General features: G+C 39.2%; 1 protein-coding gene across 7 annotated transcripts in view; it reads left to right on the top strand.

Moving 5' to 3' along the window:
* The first annotated feature begins 305 nt into the window (after positions 1 to 305).
* Positions 306 to 25,261, top strand: part of dio3a (iodothyronine deiodinase 3a) — a 46,128-nt gene continuing 21,172 nt past the window's right edge. For 5 of the 7 annotated variants that reach the window (XR_013291300.1, XR_013291301.1, XR_013291302.1 and 2 more), the window contains exons 1-2: positions 306 to 453; positions 661 to 807. The gene's annotated coding sequence lies outside the window, so the exon portion shown is untranslated. The other 2 variants (XR_013291303.1, XM_077559067.1) reach the window with 2 other exon arrangements.

The raw sequence follows: 25,261 nt of genomic DNA on the forward strand, positions 1-25,261 counted from the left end.
ATTGTATTTGTATTGTATTTACTAAAGACTACTTAGATAAGTTGATATCCATATTTACGGATGGTGTTATGTTAGTTTATCTGCAAGTAATGAGTAGTGGCGGCCATTTTAAGTAATCTTTATTCAATCAATACAAGGCTCATTAAAAATAAAACAAAGAGCGATTCTCCCAAGTTCCAAATACAAACACCGTCAATTAGAGCATTTATGTGTAGAAAATGAAAAATGGTTGTTTGTTTTTGGTCTACTACCTTTTCCTCATTGCTGTGGTGAGGCGTGTGCCTCACCTCAGATGCCCTCGGTTGAGGCAGACGGCCAATGCAGTCCCGCCACCACTCGACAGGGGGTAGTGTCACTCCGCTTGGAGACGTACAGAGGGCACCTGAGGTGAGGAGGAGAGAAGCAGTGTTGGTAGCAGTGACAAGCCCAAAATCTCCCCGCAGCCGCAGCAGGGTAATCTAATCAGCACTTTTCATGAGCTCTCGCCTCTGTTCCTACTAGCTTTATTTCAATTCAATTTGTTTAGGGATCTTTTCACATCTGTCTGTCTGTCTCTATAATCGGTAGCCAACCTCTATCTCAAATATATGCTACCAAATCGTGTAAATTAGCTTGTAATTTAATAAAATGAAAGGGAATAATTTGTCTTTTTTTTTTAAGGCACAGGTAAAGGTGGACATTGCTGTCCAGTGTCCACAATACAGAAGAATGTCAGCAGAGAACTAAGCACTGACACAGCTGTCCTCGCTTTACGCGACAGAGCTAATTTCCTACGGCAATGAGTCATGACGTAACCGGAATGTGAACGTAAGTACGTGCCTTTAACTACCACAGTAGCTCATAGTGAAGTCATACTTTCAGTAAAGTTTTGTTGTCAAATACAGGTTATTATACATATGACTCACCCAATATTTAAGAGGATAGGGAGTAAATCTGATGGGAAATTTGAGCAAATAATTGATGCCAGGTGCACATATGATATTTGGGAAATGGGACCCACATATTATACCTATTGTAGAATTCTTGTTTGAAATAATGGCTAAACAATAATTATTGTCAAAAATAATGCCTACCATTCAACATTAGTTGTACTTCATGAAACCGTTATTTGTCTGGAATGTCTATCACCCACCAAAACTTATTTTAACATTTGTGTATGAACTCAAGTATAAAACACATTCACCTAAAATAATTATATAAAATGTAAATAACATTAGTAGTAGCAATGGGATTAGGGATGTTCAATACCACTTTTTTTTTTCAGACTGATACCAGTAGTAGTACTGATATCTAGTGATATCGATACGAAGTACCAATTCCACTAGTACCTTTGATTCATAGAATGGCATTTTTCTATTCTTCTAATATCTAGTTTCTAGTTCCTGATTGTAAAACAGCCACCAGCTGCTGAGTACCAATACCTTGAAATAAGGTCAGGTTCGGGTATCGATCGGCTATTGTTTTTTGGTATTTTGGACTGTGTAGAATATTTTATTATTGTGCCTGCTACCCAACATTATAGACGAATTAACTGCCACATCTAGGTTTACAGGAATTGGATATGATATTCAAAAGTTTACATCAGATAGTAAGATAGAATGGTGTTGTGGTTGTTGCGCCACCATTTTTTTTTTCCATCTAAGAAAAGACCACTGTTCTAGACTTACTGATCTGGACATTTGTTGTTTGTACAGATTTGTATTTAATACCTAACACTTGCTTGTTGCACTAGCTTAGAATTGTTAGTATTGTACAAAATGTCCAGCATGCCGCGCTAATGACTATACGGCATGCTCGCCTCCCACATGCAAGCTGTTTTTCTGACTGGTCCCATTGGGTGCACGTCCCCGAATTGCCTTGCCCTCGGCGTATGGTTTCCATGCTACCGCACATGCTCTGTACTTGACCCCTCGTATGTTTTACACATCCACCCCCCGCCCCCCATCACATCGCTAACATTCGAGAGAGCACAGTGTTGTACAACAAGGGCGCTTTTGCTTAAGAGTTGCTAATCCCGTGAAACCCCGGGTTGGTTGAGATGTTGCATCATGCATGTTTAAGGTTTGAATGAACCTTGGGCTCAAACATCAGGTACAATTGCACATTCTAATGTGATCCATTTTGTGCTTTTACATAATAAATTATTTGCAGACGTCATGGGCTCAAACCATAATGTGAGGAGTTTGCGCGTTCTACTTCGGTTTCCTTCCATATTTCAAAAACATGCACGGCAGGGATGTTCAATACCACTTTTTTTTAGACCGAGACCAGTATGAGGACTCAACAAGTGCCGATACCCCTAGTATCTTTGATACATTAAAAAAAAAAAAAAACATAATTTAAAAGAAAGTCCTATATAATGCAATATACATTTTGTTCTTAAAGTAGCATTCAGGAACTTTTCAACCTTAATAAAATATTTTCATATCTCTTCTGATGAAACATCGACTTAAAACTAGTTGAATGGTACTTTTGCCATGGCCTGAGTCTGTATCATTTTTACTAGCACTAAGCAACTTTGAGGAGGATGGTAGGAACACTGCCACACAAAAAACTACAAATGTGCTGAATGCTTTATGGCATACGTCACTTCCTCCCTTTCACCATTCGTTACAAAGACGCACGATTACTGCATTCCTGGCAGAAGTTGCAAAACAACTAAAAAGTTTTGTCTAAGGAGACCAAAAAGAAAGAGGGAAGCTACCCAGATATAAGGACAGTCAAGGATCAACATTGGCCAGGCTTTCAGCCGCTGGCGTGAGCTAATAAAACAACACAATGCGCTTGTCCTCATGGGAAATGTGGTCTTCCTTCAGGCATAACAATACCGCTTTTGCCCATCTGGCGCCGCCATAATCAACGTAAACTGAAAGTTCCTTAGTGTTGCTTTTAAATGGCATGAAATTAATAATTATTTTCTAGTCTTCTAATTCCTAGTTCCTGTTAGTAAAATGGCCACTGTATCGACCACCGTCGTGAGTACCAATATCATGAAATAAGGCAGTGTATCGACCTGATACTGATATCGGATATCATATATTAGATACCTTGACTGTATTGGTACTCGTCTATCCCAATTGAAGACTCTTAATTGCCAATATGTGCCCTGTGATTGGCTAGCAACCAGTTCAGCGTGTACGCCGTGTTTTGCCCAAAGTCAGCTCAGATAGACTCCAGCACACCCGAAACCCTAGAAAAGATAGCGATACAGAGAGTGCACCTGATTTAGTGGTTGAGTGTACATGGTTACAGCCGTATTTTTTCCAAATTAATGAGAAGGAAAGATGCCTAGACTGACACTATCAAATATTAGGTGTAATAAGTTTAATGATGCGATGCAATATCTCACATAAAGACAATTTAACACGAGCTTGGTTCAGCTGCTTACCAGCCATAAGCGTCACTCCCTCGTGAGCAGTGAGGTTTGATGATTTTCTCTTTTTGTTATGGGCTATGGAGTGCCATTTTCTTTTTAATGTCGGCGTGAGATTTGAGGCCAGCGATGGGAAGAATGGAACGTCGTTTTGTAGTCTCATGCGTTCTTTTAAAAACATTTGACTTATAACCACATTCTTAACTGCAATTGCTGGAGCGCAGGCAATGGGACAGAAATGTGAGCTATTTTCTATGTTGCGGACTGAAACGTAACTTTTGTTTTGAAAGGCAAACTCATTAATGCATCTGTTGAGTGTAAAATAGTTGTGGTTCTATCAATCACTGGTGGTCTGAATTGAGTTCAATTAAGTGGATGCCGTCTGTAATTTATTGTTTATTGTGTTTGCCTGGATATCAGCCACAGCATTTCCATCATGATGTTTTCGTGTTGATTGTAGAAGAATCACTGTCATCCATAAGGTCGTTTTCATGTCACAGTTCTGTCTGTATATGGAGGAAGGCCCACAAAAAAAAGAGCATAACTTGAATACCTCACACCAAGTCAACTTTTTTTTTCAATATATTAGTCATCTTGTCTGTGTGTCTTGACTTGACTACAAAACAGAGGTTAGATGACATCATAAAAAACAAGACAGAAACACAGATTAGTAGCATCATGGTAGAATTTTGGTTCTCACCACAGCACACATTATTTCTTGGAGCAGACAAAGGGGGTGCCTGTTGATTTTTGACAGATTCGACCGACTGTGTCTGTCTGAGCCTGCATTTATCTGGGTTACTTATATTTGAAAATAAAGAAAAAAAACTTTTTGAAGAAATGTGTCACTTGTGCAGATGGAAAACTGCAATGTATAAACATAATTACAATTTAAAAGAGACCAGTTACCTAGTGTTGCATTTTAGGCTGAATTAAGTGACTAAAGCGTGAGAGCCATGACAAACGTGCAGGCTCGTCGCCTACAAGGGTCGTCATTTGGTGTAACTTGTTAATTGGCTGCCACCAGATGACATCATTCCTCGGCGCCCGACTCTCGGGTGACTGTTCGACTTTTTGTCTTGCATGGCTGAGCAGTAAACCGAAATAAATGCGTTAAAAATTGAGCCCAAAAGCTTATGTATTATAATTAACAGGCAGAGGGAAAAAAACGGGACATTTTCGCTATAAGAGTTAGTTTTTGTTAAAAATAAAATGTAAAATAAATGTGAAATTTATTTTTCTGTTTAAAAAAATAACAATCAATTTTTTTTATTTGATTTCGTTAACAATATTAGTTTTACGTACTTTGTTTTTGCGAATTATAATAACTTTTGTTCACAAAATGCTTTATCCAACAATATCTTCATTATCTCACTATGCTGAAATTTCATTCCCATGAAGACTAAAACCTTAAAAAGAACAACATTCTAATAATCTGAATCATTTAATGACCATCAAACCTCTGCTTGACTTGGAAATGAAAATCCCAATCGTGCGATGATGTAATTCTGCCCAAAAAGCATCACATCAATTTCTCTGCAGTATGATCACTGTTAGAATGACAATGATAAAGCATTTTTTTTCTTCCTTTATTTCATTTTTTCTTTTTGTTAGGGGCGCTCATCAAAATTAGACACATTCTCCCTTCTGGCTGGAAGTTTGCATGCTGCAGTGCACCATCTTTCATCAACTTGCAACTGCAGTCGATATATATATTTTTAAAAAAAAAAAGCCATAAATGAATCTGTATTAAAACCAAATGTCTCATTTTATACTTTATCACTTGATCAATATGCTCTTGACCAGAACTATCTTCGTTCTGTGTTCCCGCATTGCCTCCAAACACTACTTTGCATATTTCCATTACATTTGAATCTGATATTCAATTGGATTAAGGGTTACCAAATCGCGTCCGAAATTTAAAGAACGGTGCTCAAGTCTTCATCATATGCGACATCTAAGGCCGTGTGTACACTGTGAAAGAAAGATGTGTTGTCGTGCTGCAGAATTCAAATTAAGATCACAGAGGAAAAGCTACGTCTCGGTGCAATGGAGCCATCAGCAGAACAGCAGGGGTATTGGACCGACATTCACTCTAATTATAAATCAGCCTCTTGCTTCTCAGCCTGCTTAGTGTTGCTCTCTCTCTCTCTCTCTGTCTCTCTGTCTCTGTCTCTGTCTCTCTCTCACCCACATCTACCCACAGCCAAATACTTTAGTTCATCCAAGGTAAATCTGCACTGGGCAAATAATCACCACCACGGGGGATCCCAGATTCCGAAAAGTTCCTTGGAACGTACAAGAGTTCTATTGAACGAAAAGACACATTATCTACCATTTAATTACAACATTCAGAAAACTCTTATTGCTATTTAATAGTCACTTTGGCCATCGTAAATCTAATGCTATCAGGGTCCTAACACAGCAAACTAGAAGAGAAAGAATGTCAAAGTTTTTCGAGCGTGTGAGATTCTGGTTCGGATTGTTAAATCTGTTTCTTCCACATGGTGTATAGACAGGAGCTAATTCATATAAAAAAAAGAGTGACATCATAACATAGGGACAGTGTGTAACTTGCCAAGGAATTAAAGATAAAGATACACTGCCAACGATGCATTCAGGATGTTTACAAAGCTGCTTCTGTTTCGATACAATTCATTCCAAGGAGACGGACCACACAGTACGTTGTGTTGCTGGTGTACTTTGCGCCGAGTCTTGTCAACATCGCCTTTCTTGATGAATGCAAAAAATGTCTTGGAGATGTGGAGGTCTTCTTCTGCCATGATGGGATCAGTGCACAATAGAAGAAAGATTTGGCCAAGTCTTGGGATTTGTCTCATCCATCGCGTTACTCCAAAATGTGCGCATTTTCATTTTTAACTAACCTAATGCCTTACTATTTCCAGTCAAGTAACCAGACAATAGTTATTCTTCTGATATCATTGTAAGCTACTTTTATAATACATATATTTGCCTCTGTTAGCAACACAATTCCATAGTTTAATAGGTTTTAGGTGAACTAATGAATAAACACAGGCACGCACGCACACATGCAAATTCACATACAAAATTAAAAATAAATAAATAAATAAATATAATAAAAAAAAAATTAAAAAAGAGAGAGCAATGATGATGACATGTCAAATCGGTAAAATTACCGAATGAACAATACTGAGCTCTCCAGAAAAAAGAAAAGGAAAAAAAAGCAACACAATTCCAATTAGGTTGCAAAACTGTATGTCATTTGTATGTTAAGCATGGTTAACGCTATAGACTGTGTAGGTGTATTTGAAAAAAGTCAACACAGCGGACTGAATGAATGAGGACATGAAATGTCATGTGTGGACATGACAGGAGGCGGGTACAAAAAAAACACCCCGATTCAGATCCATTGTGAAAAACCTGCTACCGTCCAGGTTAGATTCATGGACACTGTTACTACGGTAACTGACCGAGAGCTTAAATGACCTCTTTTTAGGAAAAAGGCTAGAATTACCTCTTATCCTCTGGTTTCAGGTACCTCCCTTTCTAAAACGTAAGACGCAGAGTTTCCCACATTTCAGGGTTTCTTGACCTAGGGTTCTCACTAAACCTGCTTTGTGAAATAGACCCCAGGTTACAGCCATATTATCCTGGCGTCCACTATAACAACTAAAAACACGAGATAACCCCAAAATTGTTTTTCCATGTTGTTGTTTTGTGGGAAAAGAGTCAAAATCAGCAAAAAAAATTTTTTAAATGGCCCAGCGGAAAAAATGCGGGTCTGAATGGGTTAACATAAGTGATATGCTTTCATAATCTGTAAGTGTTCAAAGCAGACATTTGTGCCCTAAATAAGTCGGTTTCTGGACCCTGTGACCTACGACCTGCTCATCTCATGATGCGTGTCTGTCTTTGCATGTGGATATATATATTAATCAGGGGTTCCTTACAGTCTTTACATATAGAGCTTTACCATTGATTAATTTTCCCATCTCATCCCGTGCAATTGTGGTGGTATTAACAGGGGGCCCTGCGTCATGTTCTTAACCGATGCATTAGGACACATTGACCTTTGAGAGCACTGAAAGCAGGTCATAGTACCTCAGCGATGTAATGCTGGACACCTATGTCTGAAGAAGTCTGTTTTTTGACGTAGAGGTGTCAAAATGAATCGATTATTCATCAACTAATTGATTATTATTATTATTATTAAAACATGGAATAATAATTTAGCGCTGTTACTGCTAACTTAAAATTGTCCAAATCCTCTGATTTCAGCCTCTCAGCAGTATTTTCTCTCTGATTTCTGCAGTCCTGTATGAAAACAGACTGATTATCTTTTGTGTTTAATCAAAAATAAGACATTTGCGATTTTACAAAACAGTGACCAAACCAGTATAATTGAATCGGTGTTACAAGAAATGTTGCTAAGTAAAACATCAAACCCTCTTGTGTGATATTGCTTAATTGTAAAAAAATATATTTTAAATCACTAAACGGTACTACTTGGTTAATTAAACAGTAATCGGGGAAAGAAAAAAGGTTTGTTATACACTTAAATGCAAAAATTATTGATTAATATAAGAAATAATGGCTAAAATAATCGAGAAAATTATTCAGAAGTAAGAGTCTTATTTAGAAGCTGAGACAATTTGCGTGGTTAATTACAACAAATTGCTGGAAAAATACAAAAATAGAGAACAATTCGTGGACTAATAGTTAAACTGTTTCTCACCATTTCAGTAATCCTTGTTTTTTTCTCGGGGGGCGGGCAGCAGTGCCCGATGACACACTTTGGCATCAGCTTGAGTCACCCTTCCCCAACTTTATAAGAACTGAGCGCCTTTGTTTCACGTATTTCACTTTACAGGAACCTTAAAAGGAAATTGGACAGTTAATTGCTGCACATCTGGTTGGGAATCTCTGGCGTAATGTACAAACCCTAATCGACAACCTTCTTTGAAACTTTTGAGGTGTAATTTAACATAGCCAAAATTCTCCAGGAAAAGTCGCTTTGTGTAAATCTTCCTGCTCCACCTTCCGGATTGTCCACACCACACCCTAAGGTGAAATGAGTCCAGAGGAGTGTGGGGGCCCTGCATTGTGGTGGTTTGGCTTAGGACGGATTTAAACACTACTACTTAACAGCTCTTAACCTCGATGACCCCCTCTGGAACTAACACAAATCCTGTTGTGCTTGAGAATTACATTAAGCCCTTGATTTGAAACCCAGCCCCGGGAAGCACAAGGACCGCACTGGTTTCGAAGGATTTTTTTTCTTCTTTCTTTTAATCTGTGAGTCCATCAAGTTATGTATTTGATTAGCGTCAGATGCTAATAGCTTTGGGTTGAAATTCACAATAAACTACAAGATCCTGTTGATTACTTGTAAAGTACTACATGACCTATCATCCACCTCACGACTTCCCCGACACACAAATCTTGGTACAAACCGCAATAAAGAGGTGACGGCGAATTTTCATTCCTTGCCCCCAACACATGTGGAATAATCTTTCCCAATCTGTTACATCTGCTAATTCCTTGGACTGTTTTAAACGACACCTAAAAACGTCCTGTTCCCATGCTCTGTTTTATTCTGGTTGACTTGTGCCTGTATTTACTACCTTGTCTACTTTGTCCACATGTTCATCTTCTTTATTAAGCTTTCTTTCTCAAATTTGCATGTGCATTTGTTTACTCTGTTTTTTTTAAAACGTGCTGTATAAATAAAACCTTACTACACGCCAAAAAAAAAGTTGGGTCAAAAATAACCCAATTTGGGTCAAAAGGGGGCTGACCCAACTTTTTGGGGTTATTCACTTCCAACTTGTCCATTTTTTTGGGTTATTCAATTCACACAAAAATTTGGGTCAAATGAATAAACCATAAAACAACTCTTTTGATTATGTACAAAAATCCCCCCCAAAATGCATACAAATTGGGTTGCTTTGATGTTTATTCATTTGACCTTACTTTTTGGGATGAATAAAAAACTCAAAAGGTTGGTCAAATGAATTAGGCACAAAACAAACCCCTAACTGCCAAAATGCAAAACAAACAAACAAACAAAAACAACAACCTAAAAATTTGTTTTGTTATTGTTGTTGTTTTTTTTTATTTACCTTTTTGGGTTAAATAAATAATTCAAAAGTTTGGGTCTGTTTTGACCCACTTAGTCGTTTTTTTTTTTTTTGACCCAACAGTTTTTAGAGTGTAACTTACAGAACTTAATTGTCCTCCTTCATACCATCATGTTGTTTAACTCAAATTCTTAAACTATGACTAGGAGGCAACATCTTTTACATCAGAATATTTGAAGAACTTTCAAAATGGACAATTTTATCCAAGCAAGAAACAAATAAAATGCAATCAGCGTGTAATTGTTTTCCATGAATGTCTTGCTGATTTTGTTTTGTCTGGAAAAGAAGAAGGCCGTCATTCTTAATGCCAATCAGACTTCAAGGGTGCACACGAGATCAGCTCCCATTTGCTGGCACAGCAGGAGAATGCATGTAATTGCGAGACAAAATAAATAGATAACTCAAAAAATGAGCCAGAAAGCAGCAGCCTCGTGCATTAAAAAAAAACACACAAAAAATCAGAACCACTTCAGCCAAACTGAAGTGAGTCATCATGCTGTCTAGTGTTCTTCCAGTAAAAGTCCCAAGTTTCTAGGAAATACTTCCTGTCTTACTGTTGTCAGCTGCCGCAAATCACAAAAACATGCCCCTATCCCTTTTTCAACAAAACCGCTCTGTCGCTGGGCAGTTTTAACCTCACAGTAAAAGTGATTGGTCATCAATTATCCTTTCATGTTTAATTTACTGTGAGGCATTCAAGGAGCGCAGCAATGCGACCTTCTGTGTGAATGAAGGATGTCCACAAAAAGCAAATGACAACAAATGCCTCCTTAAACTCTCCTGTCAACTAGGTCAGCTGTTGCAAATGAATTAGCTTACTTCTTTATTTCTTCTTCCTCTCATTTGATGTTTGATTTTGTGTGAGAGGCTACCGTGGTTTCTCGCTCACAAAACAGCTCTTCAGTTGATTAGACCAAGGGCAAGCACTCGGGCTGATATTCAAAACAGAGGGGGGCGGGGGGGCTTTTTTAGGTTAGCAACCCCCCCCCCCCAATTTCCATAAGCAGCCTGATACTGTAGGTTATATAAAGTTTAGGGAAACCTCAGGGATTAGTTAATGCAACACATATGGGGGGGCTACTTAGAAGTGCAATTTTCATAGTCAACCGCATTAAATGCCTTTTAATTATAATGCTCATATGTTTTGAGTATTATTGGGGTAAAATGAATGTTTTCAAATAGTAATAAAAAAACTAAGAAAAGGAGCTAACAATTAAGGATGTCCACTCCCATGCAGAGCACGTCCAAGCCCCCTACATACGTCCCGCTTCTCATGACATGCCTCCCATTATGTTCGGGGCCACCTCTCCCCCGGGCCTGTAGCCTTTTCGCCATTTAAGTGTCAAGACAATTACCACGGACGAGCTGCCATGTCTCTGATGAACTCCTTCTCTTAGCGATTTTCTTTGCCTCTGATGTGTTACTCCATACGGGATTCACCACCAACCCAAAAATCTTTCCCTTATGGTTCCTACATATCCATGGTAAACTGTGAGAACACCCAACCAATGATGTAGTATTCAAGATTGGTCTTTGTGTCAGTACCAGTCTCGGGGCACTTTTGGGTGGGTCTTGATGCTGGAATTGTTTGTATTTTAACTACGGTAGGTCTTGGCAGGGATTTTAGTTAACGTGTTCTTCTGGCGGCCCATAACGAAGTATCGAAGGAGAAACGGAGCAATATTGTGAAGTTTGATAAATATCTGGCAATCCAATTTTGGGGTCTAGTCTCGCATTTGGCAAAATAATCCCCATGACCAATTTTAAGGCATGGTGCCATGTTAGGACGAATATGACGTCACAACGTCGACCCACCAGTTGCTATTGAGTGATACGCCAAATTGCTTGCCTATGGATGTAGGTTCGGGGATAAGGTTCTGCTTAAAGTAGATGAAAGAAAGAAAGAGTGGCATATCGACACGTCGATTGGCACCGCGCATGCAGTGATGCAGACTCAGCGTTGGTCTGTTGCGCTGAGGATAAAGCTGAACCAAAAGACGAAGCTCTTGATTTACTGGTCAGTTTACGTTTCCACTTTCACCTTTAGTCACAAAATGTTGGTTGTGACTGAAAGAACAAGGTGGCCCAAATGAGGTTCCTCTGCTGGTTGTCCCTGAGAGATGAGAGTGAGAATCTCGGGTCATCTGGAAGGGGCTCAGTAGAGCTTCTGCTCCTCCTCATCAAGAAGACCTGGACGAAGTGGTTTGGGTTTCTGATTAGGATGGCTCCTGGGAACCTCTCTAGTGAGGTGTTTGGGCATGTCGCATTGGGAGAATCTCGGGTCATCTGGAAGGGACTCAGAGTAGAGCCTCTGCTCCTCCTCATCAAGAAGACCTGGATGAAGTGGTTTGGGTATCTGATTAGGATGGCTCCTGGGAACCTCTTTAGTGAGGTGTTTGGGCATGTCGCATTGGGAGAATCTCGGGTCATCTGGAAGGGGCTTAGAGTAGAACTTCTGCTCCTCCTCCTCAAGAAGACCTGGAGGAAGTGGTTTGGGTATCTGATTAGGACGGCTCCTGGGAACCTCTCTAGTGAGGTGTTTGGGCATGTCGCATTGGGAGAATCTCGGGTCATCTGGAAGGGGCTCAGAATAGAGCTTCTGCTCCTCCTCATCAAGAAGACCTGGATGAAGTGGTTTGGGTATCTGATTAGGATGGCTCCTGGGAACCTCTCTAGTGAGGTGTTTGGGCATGTCACATTGGGAGAATCTCGGGTCATCTGGAAGGGGCTTAGAGTAGAACTTCTGCTCCTCCTCCTCAAGAAGACCTGGAGGAAGTGGTTTGGGTATCTGATTAGGACGGCTCCTGGGAACCTCTCTAGTGAGGTGTTTGGGCATGTCGCATTGGGAGAATCTCGGGTCATCTGGAAGGGGCTCAGAATAGAGCTTCTGCTCCTCCTCATCAAGAAGACCTGGATGAAGTGGTTTGGGTATCTGATTAGGATGGCTCCTGGGAACCTCTCTAGTGAGGTGTTTGGGCATGTCACATTGGGAGAATCTCGGGTCATCTGGAAGGGGCTCAGAGTAGAACTTCTGCTCCTCCTCATCAAGAAGACCTGGTTGAAGTGGTTTGGGTATCTGATTAGGATGGCTCCTAGGAACCTCTTTAGTGAGGTGTTTGGGCATGTCACATTGGGAGAATCTCGGGTCATCTGGAAGGGGCTCAGAGTAGAACTTCTGCTCCTCCTCATCAAGAAGACCTGGATGAAGTGGTTTGGGTTTCTGATTAGGATGGCTCCTGGGAACCTCTCTAGTGAGGTGTTTGGGCATGTCGCATTGGGAGAATCTCGGGTCATCTGGAAGGGGCTCAGAATAGAGCTTCTGCTCCTCCTCATCAAGAAGACCTGGATGAAGTGGTTTGGGTATCTGATTAGGATGGCTCCTGGGAACCTCTCTAGTGAGGTGTTTGGGCATGTCGCATTGGGAGAAGGCCCCAGGGAGTCTCTAGGTCAAGATGGAGAGACTATATCTCTCGACTGGCAAGTTAACACCTTGGGATCCCCTCAGAAATGCTGGACGAAGTGGCTAGGGGGAGAGGGATGCATGGGCGTCGCTGCATAAGCTGCTGCCCCTGTGACACAAACTCAGGTAAGTGGAAGAAATTGATGGATGGATGGAATGGATCTTTTTGTCACAAGCACTGGTGCAGTTCAGTCCCAACACTGGAAGAATTAAAGACGGCGGACCAGCGTTAGGTGAAAATAAATAAAAATAAACACTGGGAAATCCAGAACGTAAGCGATATAATCAGGCTGTGACTTTAGTTGTGTTCACACTTGTCAAGATAAAGTGAACTTCAGTGCAATTGCGGTGAGGTCTTGTTCCGCTTGCAAATAACGTCTGGTGCAGTTCATCTCAAGCGAGACCACCACATAGACAAAAGATGCAGACTAGGTTTAGAACGGAAATTCCAAGTATATAATCAATCAGTTTGTGACTTTGGTTTACTTTAAGTGAACTATGGTGTGATTGCACTTATTAAATGTCAGTACAATCAACTTCATTGTATACCAAACGAGCAAATTACGGCTGCTGGCAGAGGTGGCCTCAAATGTCAACACTTGCATGGACCAAAAACACAGACCAGTGTTAAAATAGCAAAAGAAAGCATCATGAAAACCTTTATGTAGATGTAGTCAAGTCAGGTCATGACTATGTGTTCACACTTTGGTTTGGTTAAAACAAACTTTGGTGTGATCTCTCTTTAAGTACTGTTCATTTGGACAAGTGTGAAAAAAAACTACCTGAGACCGCTGGGGTAGAGGGTGACTCTGGTGCAGTGCGGTTCATCTCACTTGAATGGACAGAACCAACTACGTTCATGTTGCAAATTTGAACAATGCCTGCACACAAGTGTACTTATTGCCTCAGTCTTTACTTCGTTTATGTGGTCTTAACTACAACACTGCAGCCTGGCTTGGACGGTTTATCCTCACTGTGATATTGCAGAACTTGTTTCTTATGCGGTGCCGTTTTTTTTTTTATGACTGAAATACACCCTTCTTTCCTGTCTGCTGCCTTCCAAAATAAGTGTGGCTCATCCCGAGGCAGTGAGTGTGAGAGCGTGTCCTCGCCTGAACTTCGGCTCGAGATGAAACGGCGAATACGCAGCTGCCTCCCCTCTGTATCGTTCTGCTCAGCATTAGCCCGCTTTGCTCCATCGTCGCTGCCCCCCCCCACCCCCCGCCCCCCCCCCTCGCCAGCCCCCTGCTTGCTCACAGAATGTCAACAAGTTAGGACCGGTGACATCGACGAGTTGAGCTTGAAATGTGTGAGTGGAATTCCATTTGGAATCCACAGCAGAGACACACAAATATGCAGATTCATACAAGCGAGTAATTTCCTTGTTAATGAAAGCCACAGCGATGATAGCAATGTTAAAAAAAAATAAAAAAATATGAGGCTTTAGCTCGGAGAGCATCCGGAGCAAGGAACCCAAAATACTGCATTGCGTCACAGCGATAAATCCCATTGATGCTGCAAGGACGTGGCTACATCACATCTTGACACTACAGTACTACTGAATTCAATCCAAAACAAGGATATGGCTGATGACACCGATGATCATCCCCCATAAGCCACAAGCAAAACAAAAAATAATCGCTTCCTCACAGGATGTTGACACAATCATTTGCTGATTTTTGCCTCATAATTCTGCAAGGAAAAAAACTGATTTTGAACCCGATTTTTCTCATGAGTGACATCCAAGGGCACGGATAATGTGTCTTCACCATCTGCTTAATTTAACTCCTAAAGATACATCTCAAGTTAAGCAAATAGTAATAGAACGACCACAGGATCTTCCAATGTGTTTGCATTTCGATGTCTGCTTCAGGTACTTTGTGGCTCGTTCCATTTTTCTCCTGGCGCCATTGTGATGTCGTGGTTACCACGTACGCCTCCAAATTCTGAGTTTGACGGTTGTCTTTCTGTGTGGAGTTTGCCTGTTCTCCCCATCTGGGTCTTCTGCTTTCTTCCCACATTCCACCAACAAGCATGTTAGGCTCATTGAAGACTCTAAATTGTCCTTAGTTGTGAATGGCTGTTTGTCTATATGTGCCCTGGCGACCAATCAGGGGGGTACACTGCCTCCCCCTCAAAGTCTGCTAGGATAAGCACATCTGCGATACTTGTTAGGATCAGTTTATAGAAGATAAATAGATCAAAGTTGCTCTTTCTTTTAGAATAAGTTTTGCAGAAAACCCAAACAAAAAGCAAAATGTCATTGACATTTTATCCCCCCTCCCAAATGTACTGTTAATAGAATGAGGTCCAAAAAACATTAAAATACACAAGTTCAGTCAATTGCATACAAAATAAATACTCTGCTGGCTAACTGCCTCACCATGCAACAAACGTTCATATGAGTTATTGTCTTTTTGTATCATCACAAACCAGTGTAGAATTCCACTTTTTTATGAATGACATAAAAATGAACTATAAGAATTGTATAAATTAGTGGACACAATAGCCTCCTGTTGTACGTTTCTTAACAATGTTCATGGGTCAGTGTGACCCGCTTGACAGTTTCATCATCAAAGATGATCACACATCGCAATGCAATGTTTTTAAATATGAAACAACAAAAATACATTTTTTTCAAAATCAAATTTTTTTTTTATTTTCTAAATTGGTCAATTTGACCTCCATCATAACGTTGAACTTAAATTTTCCTCATACAACAAAAACGTAAAAAAAATTTTTTTTTTTTAAAACTGTTGCAAATGCGAGAAACTGGTTGTTTGGGTTGCATTAGGTTACACCTGGTGGTATGCCAGACCACCCAAACCTGCTCAGGATGTTTGGCAGGCCTGAGTACATTCACACTCTTTTTCTAATAGCTTATAAAATGTGGTCTCACCAAACATTTCCAGCCGATGGCCTCAAAATATTGGTTGTGTTTAAACCTTTACAAGTAGGTTTATCTCCTAGTGACATCAATAATAATATATGAAATCAAAACTTAATTTAGAAGACACACATGGGCCACAAGACAAGAAATAAAGTAAAGTGTCAATATGTATTTTTGAGAATTACAGTTTTGCCAGTGTCAAATTATTTCTTTCTTATCTAAATCCTTTAGAATGTCTATGCAAGCAGCTGGAACAGTTAACAGTTGATAGTTACAAAAAATTGTTTGAAACATTTGTCAAAAGGTTTATATTATATTGTTTTTAAAATAATTCTGCTGAACCAAAAACAATTGCATAATGCGCCAACACCTAAAAAAAATAAAATAAAATCTGCAACTATTGCCAGCAATTTCGTCACGTGTGACCGATGGCCATGCAGTGTCGCAATTCTCCATCAATACTGAGAAAAGTTTGACTGAAAACCAAAGTAGTACTTCCTCTGTCCTATGACTTTCATTTTGAGTATGCCAAATTGACTTTTGCTCCACCTCCTATAGTTTATCCGTCAAACCCCAAAGTTTGTTTGCAGTTTAAAACTTCTACTCTTCATGGTTACTTGAAGCTGTCCCTTTAAATTGTCCTCGCATAGCTCCAACGCATAGGCTGCTATGTAGGTAGGCGCTAACCCCATTAAAAAAAAAAAAAAGAAGAAAACTCTCACCACCTCCACAATCCCGGAAATATAGACTAGCAAATTGAAAGTAGACTTGTGTGCACTTGTTATGTAACCAGACCGTCAGGATGCTGTGATTTGCACTAAAAGTTTCTCGGTGCTGTGTAGGAGGCTGAGGAGGTCGACAACACCTTTTAGCAGACTGAAACTCAAGCTCGCAAGCATTATCTTTTTTTTTTTTTTTTGAAAGACACATTGTGCGATTCCCTTAAGTGAGTTTATTGTTGGTCGATAGGTCGTTGTAGGTCTTCTTGCTCCTTCTTCCAAAGGAGATCACATTGTTATCTCGCCAAAGCGCAAGTGAAGGCAAGATATGTTGCTTTGTCTGTTTGTTGGTTGTTTATCTGCCACGCTTGCTTCTCGCCTTCTCATGGTCACAAATCAGTGACTATTCACAATAGGGTAAGTTGCTATGGCGATTAATAAATGTCTATCCCACCCCCAGAAGAAAAATGTAAACATCCAAGTTCATAGACGTTATTGTTTACGCATTGACATTAAATGAATCCTGTTTTGCTAACCAAAATAGCAGCACTTACAAAGCTCTTAAGAGTCATTGTAAATTTGATGTGCCTGTGGTGTCATCATCATAATCACTATCATCATGAAAATGTAGAACATTTTTACGCTTGTGTTTTGTCATTTTCATACAATTATTATATATTTAATAAACAGTATACCGGCAGATTTCTGACTGAATCACGTTACTAAGTGAAGGTCCATTATGTGCTCATTAATTGCTAGCATTAGCTGAAAATGTCCACCACCCTGTTAGTAAGCTCACATATTTTTGCTTTGTGTGTGCGTGTGTACATTGTCTGCTTGCAGTTTATAAGCATATCCATATTTTACATCAAGCATATTAAATATATTCTTGTGTTTTGTGGAGATGGAGATTTTCTTTTTTTTTTGTCATGTAATGTTCATTGTGCGTCGTGCTACCTGTTCTGGACTGTTTTCCACATTTTTTGCCATGACATTTCCTGACAGAGACTTTCAGGGTTTTGTTTGAGTGCACATCCATTCACCTGCCGCCTATTTACAACAACTTCGTTATTTTCTTTCGTATTTGACAATTTCCACCTATCTTGAATCATGCGGGGTCATTTTGCATTATTACAGCCTGTAGGCCGTCATGTTTTATTGAGTGGAATTTTTGTAATAATTTAAATTCTTGTTTTTGAGACTTTATGAACAGCACTTTTTTTTTGCATGTTGGGCACAGCTGCGTGATTTGTTTGCTCCGCTCATTGGTTAGTTTCTTGAGATGTTACTTTAAAAAAAAAAAAAAATCATCTTGTTTGCCGTATAAATTCTTCGTCTATCAAGTTTTTAATTCAGCATTGTTGGCTTCTTTCGTGTCTACAAGCATCTGAGCATCAACTCATTTGTTTCCGAGTTGTCTCTGCTATGTGAAAGCGTCCACTAAAATATTGTTCTTGGTCTGTTTATTGCTCTAAAACCTTTATCCAAAACACCTCACTCATAGCCTATTAGCAGCGGACTTTCACTCAAGTGTTGCCAAGCCTCTCGAACCATATTGTTCTCATTTGTTTTGTTTTGGAGGAATTATTCCCAGTTTGTAACATGCCGCACTCGGAATTATGTTTATGGTTAACAGAAATGATGATGCCAGTGGACTGAATTACACAAATATGGATTCGACATAAGGTACATTTGGTTAAAAAAAAAAAAGGTTAAGAAATAAAATAAAAATAGTGGCATTAATTGTCCACTGGTTAGGGGCTGCATTTTTCTTAAAAAAAATGCTTCCTTAGCCCCTTTTCTAGCCACACCTTCCCCTCACACACTAGAGGCCACTTTTCCGGGGAGGTTGATTTTTAGAACTTTTCAGCCCGATTTTGTAAATTTAGGTTTATTTTTCCTGCGACTTTTCCACACACACACTTAGAACGCTGGCCAGTTAATGTGAAAACATCATCAAAGAGCTCTTTAGATTTGACTCCCAAATAATGTACTGTAGTCATATTGTTCCCTACAGGGGATAAATGTTTATTGTAAAAACACATATTTGCTCAAAACATAGCTTGCATTGAAGTTCAATTAATCACTTCATAGTATGCGGTGATATAGTCTGCTGTTTTTGGCATCTAAAGTCAGGATACAAACAGTATCATGACTGATGATTGATGTTGCCCAGTAGACCCAGCATGAAAGGAATTTATTATGGGGATAATTAACCAAGTCCGAAACAGTCAGGAATGCAGTAGATGAAATTCACCAGCTGCCAAAAGTATTCACAGGCTAACACAGAACAACACTGTCCCAAATTCTGCAAAACATCAACAGAGTGCTGAAAAGGTGTGCTGACATGGAATGTACCTATCTGAAATCTAACATCAAATACCGATACCTCACTTTGCTGTTCAAATTTATAAGCTTTGTACTGTCTCTTGCTTCCAATTTATACGGGGGAGATGTTTACTAAATGACCTCCGTTCATGGATTCGGCATTTCACACATGGTAACTGCACAGCACATTAGAACACTATTGGTAACCAAAACAGCAGCATGGAAACATGGAAACTCTCAGATAAATTAAATTGTGGATTCTTACCACAGGATGTAAACAGGTTCCGTATACAGGTATTCACATTGTCTTTAATTAGCGTTCTGGCTAATAGTACCTGTTTACTCTCTTTAAACTCATGTTATCCTAACATTAATTGTAATACTTTTTTTATTTTTTATTTTTTTTTAAATGTTCCAAAAGTTTAGGACTTCCCTACTTATAGACACGTTCAAGCCACTATTTGTCAGAAATACGGTACAGGCTTTTTACAGGCAAGGCCAATGTGCTTTACAAAAGGAAAGACAACACTAACAAGCATAAACAAACACAGCAGTTAACAATATTAAGAGCAAAGCATATAAACAAAAGTAGTTAACAAAATTTAAGAAAAGAACATACATTGACCATGTAAAATTTATAAGACAGCAAAAATAAAGACAGTTTCTAAAATTAAAGAAAAAAATGGGGCTAAGAAGTAGCTCTCACTTTCAAGAAATTTGGCGACTGCTGCCTAGACAATGTCATGAGAATTTCTGTTGACATTTCAAGAATGTTTGCAATTGTGAAAAAGTTCTACAAGTCGCCTCTCATTTTTCAAAAAAGTTCACATTTGGAATCGCATCGACCAGAAACGCAATTTAGCACATTGAAATTGTGCTTGCGACCAGTTAGTTGATCAGCTTCCACAACTATTTGCATGCACAATCAATTTTACACCCATTTTTTGCACGTGCAATCTTTTATTCAATCGGGCCGTGAGTGAACCAGAACTCTGTAACTGAATATAAAACGTATCATTCAGCCATTCGTCGGCGACCATTCCAATTCAATAAAGCGTTGGAAATTTGTCCTCGCATGTTTGACGACGATCTTTTGTTTACCCCACAAGAATACAAAAAGGAACAAGACCCCATTGATAACATAAGCACACGTTTCCCGTTGCATCTGCATGAACCTCCTCGGCCTTTCTCTTTGCTTGACTGACTCAGTCGTTTTGGGTTTTGCCTCACCCTCCCGTCCCGTCTCGCTTCCCAAACGCTGCCAGTTGACGTTTGGAGCAGCGCTTCAGCGGTACCCCGCAGAGACAACTCAAGGCAGTAAAACACATCCTATTAAACACTGTTGAGTGCACAATGACCTCATGAGGACAGCAGAGCTTTGATTCCCCCTCTTGGGGGGATTTAGTTTTTGGTAAACAAGTAAACCTCACATTGATGAACCTTTTAGATTCCTTAAGACGGAACCCTTCCCAGCAATGCTCGCACCAAATCCTTTTCTGGTTCTTTACATGAACCCTGGCACGTGGTCAAGTAGTACGTAAATCAAGATGTCCGTCCATCCATTTTGTCAACCGCTTCTGACTGCAGTTGAAAATAAATTCGATACATATGACCTTAATAAGGTTACGTTGAGTTTAAACAAAACAAAGTTGATCATTTTCAGCATCAGACAAAAAAAGTTGATAGGTGAATTGAATTAAACTAGAAAGTGTCATGATTAATGTGAAACTTTACTTTTCTCCTAGGTAATGTAAAAAATAAAATGTCAAACTGTAGCTATTTAAAAAAATATATGTTTTTAACTAGAAATCTTTGTACTCACACTTCTTACTTATACTTCCATATATAACTTATTGAAAAATATTGTCGAGTTGAAAATGTGTGGATCACGTTGTTGAAAAACATGTTTAAAAGTAAAGTACAAACAAATATATAAATTATGTACAGAAGATATTATGAAAATGTTGGAACCTGCGGTTGTTAGCTTGACTGTTGTGATTAAATGATGCATTGATTTTGCAATACATTTTGCCCCCCTAGTATGTTTGAAATTTTGTTTGTGTTGGGGCATTAAAGATTGTTTTTTGCAAAATAAGGTAGTGATTCAACATTATTAATTTTTTTTGTTTTAAATTTGGTTATTAGTTTCTAAAAATGTGAATTTTTCGGTATTTTTTTATGTAATTGCATTTAAATATTCTTTACTTAATATTTTTATATCACACACCTATATTTTGATAGTTTGCACACAAAATTACAATAAACTACGTTTGACCAACAAAACATGCTGACATGAAAGTTAATCGATGATACTTGTTTTGAATGTATGACATTCAGAGCACCTCATAAAAGTGATCAAATCACCAGACTAAGGATGCGATTATGACCATTCTTCTACTTCAAAGTAAGACATATATTTATTTGTATCACTTTTTCACAGTTTCCAAAAAAATGTTTATTTACCCACAAAAAGAGCAGTTAGATGATCAACACTCATGTGCTGATGCAAATACAGTAAGTTTAGTTGAGTCGATAACCACATCGACATGACAGTCAACCATCAAAGTTATGGCATACAAAGTGACAGCATTACTCAATTGATCAATGAAAATTTTTCGGCAGAAGTGCAACAACAACAGACATTAAGGCAGAAAAGAAAAGGTGCGTCCGTGCATGTGTGTGTGCATGCGCTCACCCACCGTGTCTTGCCACCATCTGTCCCGAGGACTGGCATCAATGAGTGTACAGACGGGCACACACTAATAAGCTCAAACAGGCCTGAGTGGGAGAAGCCACATGAGGACACCCTCCGACAGGCGCGCCATCACCATGACTTGAGGAGTTCAAGTAAGGCCAAAGACTTCTCGAGACACTAACTTGTGTGAGCACTCACCAGTAACCCTTAGAGACCAGACAATAATGCGCAGGAACCGCATTTAGAAGAGGCCTGTCTTTTTAAGATATGTTCAGACTGCTTCATTGTAAAATCAGGTGAGAAATATGCTGACACATATTATTACCATATTGCTTTAAATAGCAACTGCCCCTGTAAAAGATTCCATAATGCAATTAGTCATCAATTTATAAAAATACCTCCCTCAAATACATGTCATATACATGAGATGACATCTTTTACAATGATTAGCATTTTCATAGGCATTGACGTGGTCTGGTTTGTTTCTTGCTACTTCACTGCATTAATCCAAAATAGTCTCTTTTTTTATCGTTTTATAAAATATTTTTCTATCTTCTTGGATAATGCCATGAATCTTGAATGGTTGTCTTTGTCGTACGATATATCATGAAATTGCTGTATCGTAATGCTTTTGGTCTTGTTGGCAAAATATTGCAATGATTTTGTATTGAGAGTTTGGGATGATAAGTAAAATACTCCTATGTAGGGTTGCTCAATTATGGAAAAAAAAATATTAATCGCAATTATTTTCGGAATAATTGAAATCACAATTAATCAAACATTTGTTTTTTGGTACAAAAAAGAAGAAGAAATTAAATGTAAAAAATATTAAGTCGAATAAAAATCTTTGAAACGCTATAATTATGTAAGTTCTTTTAAGCCAAACAAAATTTTGTAAATTATTTAATAACATAATTTTAAAAGGTGTGACTGTATAAATTCAAGTGTGTTTTCCTTCTATAAACAAACTAGCTAACTAGCTTTGACAAGTGGGCGTGTGCGCAGGCCTCAAAACAACTCAGAATTAGTATTAATAATTGTTTGTTCATTTTTTCCGTTATGCCAATTTTGTAATCGTGGGGTGGAATAATGAAATCGTAATTGAATTTTGAATACTTGCACAGCCTGACTTAAACATGTAATTGAAGGAACTAAAGCATTAATAGGGCGCTATTTTCATCCATAGCGCAAATCTGGCATGAAGCGCGGTCCAACTGTGCGCAAAGGCGGGCTACAGATGTACACAGCTTGGCGCCGTCGTGGGCGTGAACACAACCGACTTGATTCACAGCTCAAATTACAGATCACCACTTTCCTCTCCGATAGGTGGTACTAAAAAAATATATACTATATAGAGTAACGTCCACCATGAAATATTTGGGCCAAAAGGAAAAAACTGTTTATTTACTATTTTGGAGGTATGCTACTGTTTTTGTCGCTATTTCCTGAGCTTTTTGTTTTTTAAACCAAAGAAATATCCAAGACTACTTTGAGCGCGACATGAGTATCGAGATGAAACAGACTGTTATAACATGTTTGTACATCCCTCGTTGGCAGGCGAGTTGCGGAGATGCAAACAACCCACAGGCAAATAACAGTTCATTCAAGTTGAGCGTAAACACTCGTCCTCTTTGATTTAGACAGGGTGGCGAAAGGTGAAATCGAGGATTCTTATCCGCTATTATTTTCTGTTCAAGGTGGGAGACTTGAAAGGGACGGAGGCAGAATTGAAGCTAGTTATAAATCTGTTTTGCTGGGTAGTCGTTGAGATATTTCATTAGTTGTGGTTTCTGGAACCCCGCCACGTCAATAAGTAAGTAGCCGGGAAAAAAAAAACTATTTTCCCAGATCTGCATTGTCCTCGCATGAACCCACGAGCTGCTGCCAAGAACTCCAGCAAAGTTTATAGGAGGTAAAAGTACGAAGGTTAGCGAATACGCCTCTCGGTGTTCACAGCCGCGGCAACAAAAGCGTAATTCCTCAAAGCAAATTTGGTCACAGCAGGTGGGAACTTTTTTTTTTCTCTTGTTTTTTTTTGTGAGAAGGCAAAGACAGTTTTAGATGATGCAGATGTGTCGATGCAGGAAGGGGGGATGATGAAGAGGGAGGGAAAACGAACTTAAAGGGATTGAACAAATACAGTATGTTCAAATGTTCATAAATAAAAAAGAGCAACAAATGTGGAAGTCTAGGGAGGGGTGGCGGGTGGGGGGGGTTTTCCGGTTGGCTGTTGGATTCATTACAGTTGCCTTTCCCAGTCTCAAGGAGCTTTCTTCCGTCTGCCATCCTTTCCTCCTTTCTGGCTTGTTTTTACATAAAGTGAATAGTGGCTGGCTTGGGAGTGCAGTGTTGCTTGTTGAAAGCTTCAAGAAATTAGCAGTAGTAACGAACTGTTGCATTCATTTATCACAATCCGACACCTCTAAAGTGCCGTGAATTTGACGGCCAAAAGATCGTGATTGCCTTGCAATTAGAAGATTCATATTCTTCACATGTGAATTTTAATCAGCTACGGAATGAGGAAAACGTTGCGACGGTGATTTCAAGCCCCTGTTGAACTCCCACCGTCTGCCGTCTGAGTCATTTCATCTTTCCCGCATGTCTGCCTTCCACCCGGCAGTCAAATATGACATGGATTTACTGTAACTAACGATCATGGCTTAACCAATCTACCATGTGCTGGCTCAACTGGGAATGCTTTTGTTAAATACGCACAGTGATTGGCCGTGATCCAGTCATGACTCATGTGTGTGTCCAGATGTGAAGACGCAAACGCTGAACAGACTTCTCCTGCATGACCTCAACGCACGGGGTCATGGTACAGTGTACAGCATGTTCTCTGTATGTCATCGATCTGACAAATTGATTAGTTTGGTTTTATTCAGGAGCCCAAACACAACCAAGTTTATATTGGATATTTGGTAGACTAGGTTATATTTTAAGTTTGGGTTCGTTTTTGTCAACATAGTCGAAGCATATATGGTATATCATTAAAGTGGAAGTCAACCTTAAACATTTATTGACGTTAGTATTTTATATGTGACCTCATTAGTCTAAACATGACATTCTGATTAATATGGCATTTGTGGAATATGAGTTAAGCAGCAAAATCCAGCCGCTTTCATCCATTTTAGGGGGCGGCCATTTTGCCACTTGCTGTCGAATGAAGATGACATCAATGTTGCAGGCAACGACCAATCACAGCTCACCTGTTTTCTGAAGCTGCACTGTGATTGGTTGTTACCTGATCTCATCTTCAGTCGACAGCAAGTGGCAAAATGGCCGCCCCCTAAAATGAATGAAAACAACTGGATTTTGCTGCTTAACTCATATTCCACTAACGCAATATTAAACATATTTAGACTAGTGGGGCTGCATAGAACATATTATTGTCCCCCCCAAAAATTTGGGGTTGACTTCCTTTCTAAGTTGCACGATTTGGAGAAATTTCCTGAAAAATATACCCAAGACTTTTTGGAGTTTGAATTATCATCATACACGATGTCGTCATATCACATCAGGCGCTAGTACACTTCATTTCAGCCAGAATTAAAGGATTAACTCTGCACGTGTGTTTTGGGGGATTTTTTTTTCTATACTTCCTGTAAAGTAGACGATGAAAGGAGAAGAAGAAGTTATGGTTAAGTGAGCACACTTTCTTAATCTTTCATTCA

The sequence above is a fragment of the Vanacampus margaritifer genome, chromosome 1 (genome assembly GCF_051991255.1).
Source record: "Vanacampus margaritifer isolate UIUO_Vmar chromosome 1, RoL_Vmar_1.0, whole genome shotgun sequence".
NCBI classification, from domain to species: Eukaryota; Metazoa; Chordata; class Actinopteri; order Syngnathiformes; family Syngnathidae; genus Vanacampus; species Vanacampus margaritifer.